The sequence below is a fragment of the Piliocolobus tephrosceles genome, chromosome 5, assembly GCF_002776525.5.
Source record: "Piliocolobus tephrosceles isolate RC106 chromosome 5, ASM277652v3, whole genome shotgun sequence".
NCBI classification, from domain to species: Eukaryota; Metazoa; Chordata; class Mammalia; order Primates; family Cercopithecidae; genus Piliocolobus; species Piliocolobus tephrosceles.
In genome coordinates, this window is record NC_045438.1 from 59,698,244 (window position 1) to 59,705,615 (window position 7,372).

Here is a 7,372-nt window from a genome sequence, read left to right on the forward strand (position 1 = left end):
TTTTTTTTTTTTTTTTTTTTTTTTTTTTTGAGACGGTGTCTCGCTCTGTCGCCTAGGCTGGAGTGCAATGGCCAGATCTCAGCTCACTACAAGCTCCGCCTCCCGGGTTTACGCCATTCTCCTGCCTCAGCCTCCCGAGTAGCTGGGACTACAGGTGCCCGCCACCTCGCCTGGCTAGTTTTTTGTATTTTTTACTAGAGACGGGGTTTCACCATGTTAGCCAGGATGGTCTCGATCTCCTGACCTCGTGATCCACCCGTCTCGGCCTCCCAAAGTGCCGGGATTACAGGCTTGAGCCACCACGCCCAGCCATGCTCTTTTATTTCTTATGTTTCCGATACATTGGTAGTTCATTGTAGAGCCTTAATCAAAAGAATCCAATTTTATTTTTTTGTGAGGGCAGGATTATTTTCATCAGGAAGTCTGATTTCTTTCTTTTTGTGAATTAGCAACCATTCTTGAATGTTAACTTGGTCCATGAGTTCAGGAGGGATTACAATATGGTTACATCCTATCATTTAGTTATTAGCTGAAATATATATTTGTGTATGTGTAGAAATTCTCCTTTGTCAATTATTTGGTTACCTTGAGGTATAGAGTGTATAGAAAGGGTGTGAAAAGTGTCTGATTATTTCTCTTGATTTACCAGTTTTGAAAGTTAAGATTTGGCCCCCTAGCATCCTCTGGTGGTGGTGGATGAGGGTTTTTAATTTTTTTGCATAACATTATGAACGCCTATTTTAGCATATGTGGTGTGTTTCAGTCCATTGCAGTTACTGTCCTTTTGATGCTCAAATTGCCCCCTCTTTGGGCAGTGGAGGCTTATTTAGGTTGGCCCCTGAGTCCTTCTGACGTGTCTCTAGTAATCTCAGAACTTCCTTGCTTTATGGTATGATGAGATGTTTCAGGTTCATCCTGTATACTTTCTGTTTCAGACATGGAATCAGAGCAGACCATTTTTAAAAGAAAAAAAAAGAAAAAAGAAATGTGCAATAAACAAAATGTTCAGTTTTACTAGTCATTAAATAAATACAATTCAGAGCAAAAGTAGATACCATTTGTTATGGACTGAGTATTTGAGCCCCGCCACCCCCCTTCATATGTTGAAGCCCTAAGTCCCAGTGTGATGGTATTTGGAAGTGGGGTCTGTAGGAGGTAATTAAGGTTAGATGAAGTCATGAGTGTGGGAGCCCTCATATGGGATTAGTGTCCTTAGAAGAAGAGACATCAGAATGTTTGCTTTTTCTCTCCCCATGTGAGCACACAGCAGGATGGCAGCTGCCTATAAGCCATGAGAAAAAGCCTCAGAATGAAACCTACCTTGCTGATACCTTGATCTTAGACTTTTAGCCTCCAGAACTTCAAGAAATAGATTTCTGTTGTGGCCGGGCATGGTGACTCATGCCTGTAGTCCTAGCACTTCGGGAGGCTGAGGTGAGAGGATCACTTGAGCACAGGAGTTTCAGACCAGCCTGGGCAACATAGTGAGACTTTGTCTCTATTTGTTTATTTTTTATTTAAATAATAATAATAATAATAAAACCCATAAAATAAACATAAAATAAATTTATGTTGTTTAAGCCACTCAGTCTATGGCTTTATGGCAGCCTGAGCAGACTAAGACAGTATTTTTTAATGATTATGTTGGCAATATAATTTAGACAGAATTTTTTTATTTTTTTGGAGACAGGGTCTTACTTTGTCACCCAGGCTGGAGTGCAGTAGTGCAATCATGCTTACTGCAGCATGACCTCTCAGGTTCAAGCAATCCTCCTCCTTTAGCCTCCTGAGTAACTGGGACTATAGGCATATATCACCACACCTGGTCAATTAAATTTGTTTTTTCTTTTTGTAGAGATGAAGTCTCACTATGTTGCTCAGGCTGGTCTTGAACTCCTGGGCTCAAGTGATCCTCCTGCCTTAGCCTCCTGAAGTGTTGGGGTTACAGGTGTGAGCTACCGCACCCGGCCTAGACCCAGTTTAGACCTTTATGGATTTGAAGTGATTTGGTAAAGTTGAATATACGGTATCATGTTATGATGACTTCTGCTGTTCCTTCTCTTGGTAATCTTATTATTTGGGCATCTCCTGTTGTGGAATGAGAATGATAAGGATGATGGTAATTCTCGGTGCTGGTGCAGATGAAGGGAGGTATGTCCTCTCAGCCTAAATAAACATTGATGCACTCATTCCAGATAGCTGCTGTTATGTATCACAATGCAAAGTGTGCATAGCCTTCTACCCAGGAGGTCCACGTTTAGTAGGAATTTATCCTGAAGAAATAATAGGAAATGTTAGAACAGATATGTATGCATAGTAAAGAACAGCAAATAACCTTAGATAAGGAATGATTTTTTTTTTTTTTTGAGACGGAGTCTTGCTCTGTCGCCCGGGTTGGAGTTCAGTGGCCGGATCTCAGCTCACTGCAAGCTCCACCTCCCGGGTTCACGCCATTCTCCTGCCTCAGCCTCCCGAGTAGCTGGGACTACAGGCACCCGCCACCTCGCCCGGCTAGTTTTTTGTATTTTTTTTTTTAGTAGAGACGGGGTTTCACCGTGTTAGCCAGGATGGTCTCGATCTCCTGACCTTGTGATCCGCCCGTCTCGGCCTCCCAAAGTGCCAGGATTACAGGCTTGAGCCACCGAGCCTGGCCAGGAATGATTTAAATAGATTATATTATCTTCCTTGCATGCAGCCGTTGAAAGTGATTACATGCACTTATCGTAACCAATCTGGAAAGATACCCATAATATATTATTGAGTGAAAAAGATGGGTTCCATAAACATAGGCACAGCACTTAGAAACATATAGGCACAGAAGATGCTGAACAACTAGGCTTTGAAGGCTGAACTCAGAGGAGCTTCAGAAACCACCTGATAGATGTTTATTTAGGTCACCATGGTCTCAAAGACCGCACCAACTGCTTTAATTCTCCTGTCATAAGATTCAAATTTCCTGGACTGAGCATATGATTGACCTTGGGTAATTTGCCTACCCCTTAGGGGTGTGTGTGTGTGTGTGTGTGTGTGTATTGCTCTCAATTGACATTTCCATAAAGACCATATAGAATGCGGACGGACTCACAAGGAGAGTTGAGGTTATTTTAACCAAAGAAAGGGGAAGACTTGCCAGGAAGACAAGGAGATAGATGCTCACTACCTATTTAGCTAAAATTAAATACATTCTGGGTGGCTCTTGCCTGTAATCCCAGCACTTTGGGAGGCCAAGGCGGGCGGATCACAAGGTCAGGAGATCGAGACCATCCTGGCTAACATGGTGAAACCCCGTCTCTACTAAAAATACAAAAAATTAGCCAGGCATGGTGGCAGGTATCTGTAGTCCCAGCTACTCGAGAGGCTGAGGCAGGAGGATGGCGTGAACCCAGGAGGCAGAGTTGGCAGTGAGCCGAGATCGCACCACTGCATTCCAGCATAGGCGACAGAGTGAGACTCCATCTCAAAAAAAAAAATTAAATACATTCTTTGCTCAGAAATGTTTATCACCACATCTCCTTAAAATTACTGCAAACTCTGATAAATATGTGCTTTCTTTTCCCTTTAACCATCTCTTTAACATGTTAGGATCTATACCAGTGAGCCAGCTCTACTTGGTTTCTTGCTCTCATAGAAAATAATTGGTGAAAATTAGAATTTTGAATTCATGGATTTAAGAAATTACGCCCTTTTTCCTTTTAAATATGGCTAATTTAGAATCAGATATTTTTTCTAATGTAAGTAGAAATAACAGTCTCTATACTTACGTGGTGTCAAGGATACTCACACGTGAGAGGAAGAGTATTTTAAGAATAAAATTGAGATGTAGTGTTTATGGAAAGCTCCAACAGTAATGATGTGCTAGGTTATAGAGTGTAGGAAATTATTCTGTAGGTATGCAGAGGTGCTGTGCAGAAGATATAGATTTATTTGAACATCTTTCTCACTGTTAATTTTAATCAGAAACGCAATTAGAGTCAAAATGGATTTGAGAGAGCTTTGCAAAAGATACACACTATAATGTAAGATACTGATTTCTCACTTTTTAAAAATTAAAGGCTCAATTTAGACTGTAATGGATGGGAAAGGATTACCATTATTTCTAATGTTTCTTCCTTTTGTAGTTTTAACATGTATCCCAGTTTGTAATGGGCATGTTAGATCCCCTGGGATAAAGTGCCTGTAGTGTCTGATCTGTTAATGTCTGGTTAAGTCCAAGAAGTTGATCCTTTACGTCAATCATGGTTTATGAAAGATTTTTATGAAAGATTTTTATGAAAGAAAGCTATGAAGTCTTATAGCTTTCATTTGTATGTTTCAACTATTGATCCAGCTGGTTACTAGTTGGGACACTACATTCTGAAGACTCATTTGTATCTGCTTTCCAAAACTGTTGCTCAGCAAGTTTGAATTCTACTTAAATGTTATAGACTGTTGTCACTGGGTTCAGAATTTTTTCATCCTACTGGATGTTTCTTTTATTAGTTTCTTGTCAAAGACAAAAGGAAGATTAGTTTAAACTTCTTGAGTCAGTTATACCTCTGATTTGTGTGTGTGAATAATTTTCAGTCCCAGTTAGGGAAGGAAGAGTTTTGTGTAGAAAACTCTTAGAGGACCATGTTATTTTCCCCTGCAACTGTGCCTTTCCACTATCTTTGGCTATTAAAAGTGTGTTTACCTCCATGGGGAAATGCACATCATTGTTAGCAACAGCTATGGCAAAATGGTAGTGTCAGAGATCCTCAGACAACACACTGAGCTGTTAGTGCTGGGGCAGAATTTTAATATTCATGAACAGTTGATCAGCAGTGATATCACTGGAGGCTGAGAAAATATACAGGATTATCTTTACACGTAATCAGTTTCTTAAGCTTCAGATGACCCTCTTAGCCCAAAACCAGAGGCACAAATTCAGCTCCAGTGGTTAGAATATCAAGACCTACATCATAAGAAGTTAGGCTTATGCTGTGCCCACAAAACCCATCAGCCAAAGCTGACATTTTCAGCAGAGTTACTGTTTAGAGTTGTTAAATAATCAGAAAATTTAACTGTATGTTAACAGTCAGATTAGAGAATGCAATTTAAAATGTGATGCCTGGCCGTGCATGGTGGCTCATGCCTGTAATCCCAGCATTTTGGGAGACTGAGTTGGGAGGATCATTTGAATCCAGGAGTTGGAGACCAGTCTGGACAACAGAGCCAGGCCTGGTCTTTACAGATGATGAAAAAATTAGCCAGGCACGGTGGTGCACCTGTGTCCCCGCTACTCGGAGGCCTGAGGTGGGATGATCACTTGAGTCTGGGGAGGTCGAGGCTGCAGTGACCCATGATTGTACCACTGCACTCCAGCCTAGGTGACAGAGCGAGACCCAGTCTCCAAAATAAACAAATAAATACATAAATAAATAAATAAACAGCGATGCTTGGATTTAATGTATCTGAGAGAAAGAGGTTTAAAGAGGTTGGGTTGCTCAGGCGTGGTGGCTCACACGTGTAATTCCAGCATGTTGGGAGGCTTAGGTGGAAGGATTGCTGGAACCCAGAAGTTGGAGACCAGCTTGGGCAACATAGCTAGACCTACTTCATCTCCACAAATAATTAAAAAATTAGCCAGGTGTGGTGGCATGTGTCTGTGGTCCCAGCTAGGTGGGAGGATCACTTGAGCCCAGGGAGGTCAAGGCTAGGTGACAGAGTGAGACCCTGTCTCAAAAAAGAGGTTGGGTCGTAGGAGAAACCCGTAAGATGAATGCGGTTGACACTGAGGTCACCTTTTCCAGGCCTTACAAGTAATTTGAGCCTTTTCCATTTTTATTCTTGTCATATTTTCCCATGAAATGAGAAACTCAGTCTTATGTTTCATATGTAAAAACTACTATTTTGAGTTAATTTTCTGTTGCCTGAATAATGAAATAAATAATCTAATATTTGAAATGCTTGGGGTAATACATAATAACTCTTAATAAAAGACAGAAAGCTCACATTTTGCTTATCTTATTCCATTAGTAATTATTTTTAATACTGGGACAGAAGTGAGAATGAAAGTGGCACACATTGTGTTTTGTCTTTTTACCCAGCGTTGCCTGTGAGGGACTCGGGAATAAATTAGGTAGTGTAGGATTGGGATGCTGCCCAGAATCTATCTGTTGTAGCTTACTCTAATGCATCAATTCCCAGCATTTTTGGATTTATGACATTCTATTTGTGTTTAATTTTGCATCTGCCTCCTCACAACTTCAATGGCTGTGACAGCCAGGTCTGTGTTACCAGCGGAGAGCAAAGTGCTGATAGGAACTCCACAAATTATCTCTCTCATTCAGTTTTGTCTTAATTACATCAACCTTTAATTTTAATGATCACTTTCAGACTTTTTCTGGACCATTAACAACCTGCTCAATTACATTGCTATATGGAATATGTTTATTTAAAGTTTTTGACCAATTAAAATGCCCTGAAAAATTTTGTGATATGGTATAAAAAGTAGTCAATGGGCCGGGCACGGTGGCTCATGCCTGTAATCCCAGCACTTTGGGAGGCTGAGGTGGGCGGATCATGAGGTCAGGAGATCGAGACCATCCTGGCTAACACGGTGAAACCCTGTCTCTACAAAAAAAACAAAAAAAAAAAAAAAAGAAAAAAAAAAATAGCCGGACGTGGTGGCGGGCGCTTGTAGTCCCAGCTTCTCGGGAGGCTGAGGCAGGAGAATGGTGTGAACCCAGGAGGCAGAGCTTGCAGTGAACGGAGATAGCGCCGCTGCACTCCAGCCTGGGCAACAGAGCAAGACTCCGTCTCAAAAAAAAAAAAAAGGTAGTCAATAATAGTGAGTGAGAATTGTATTTTATGTGCATTTTTGTAATATTAAGTATCATTTGGTCCCTCTTAGGCTAAAACTGCTTCTTTTTTTGAGATGGAATCTTGCTTCATCACCCAGGCTGGAGAACAGTGGCACAGTCATAGCTCACTGCACCTCGATTTCCCTGGCTCAAGTGATCCTTCCACCTTGGCCTCCCAAAGTGCTGGGATTAAATACATGAGCCACCATTCCTGGTCATAATGCGTTTCTTTTCTTTTTTCTTTTTTTTTGAGACGGAGTCTCACTCTGTCACCAGGCTGGAGTGCAGTGGCACGATCTCAGCTCACTGCAACCTCCGCCCCCGGAGTTCAAGTGATTCTGTCTCAGCCTCCCAAGTAGCTGGGACTACAGGCGCCTGCCACCACACCCAGCTAATTTTTGTACTTTTAGTAGAGGCTGGGTTTCACTGTGTTGGCCAGGATGGCCTCGATCTCTTGACCTCATGATCTGCCCGCTTTGGCCTCCCGAAGTGCTGGGGTTGATTACAGGAGTGAGCCACCATACCCAGCCCCAAAATGCTTTTCTTTA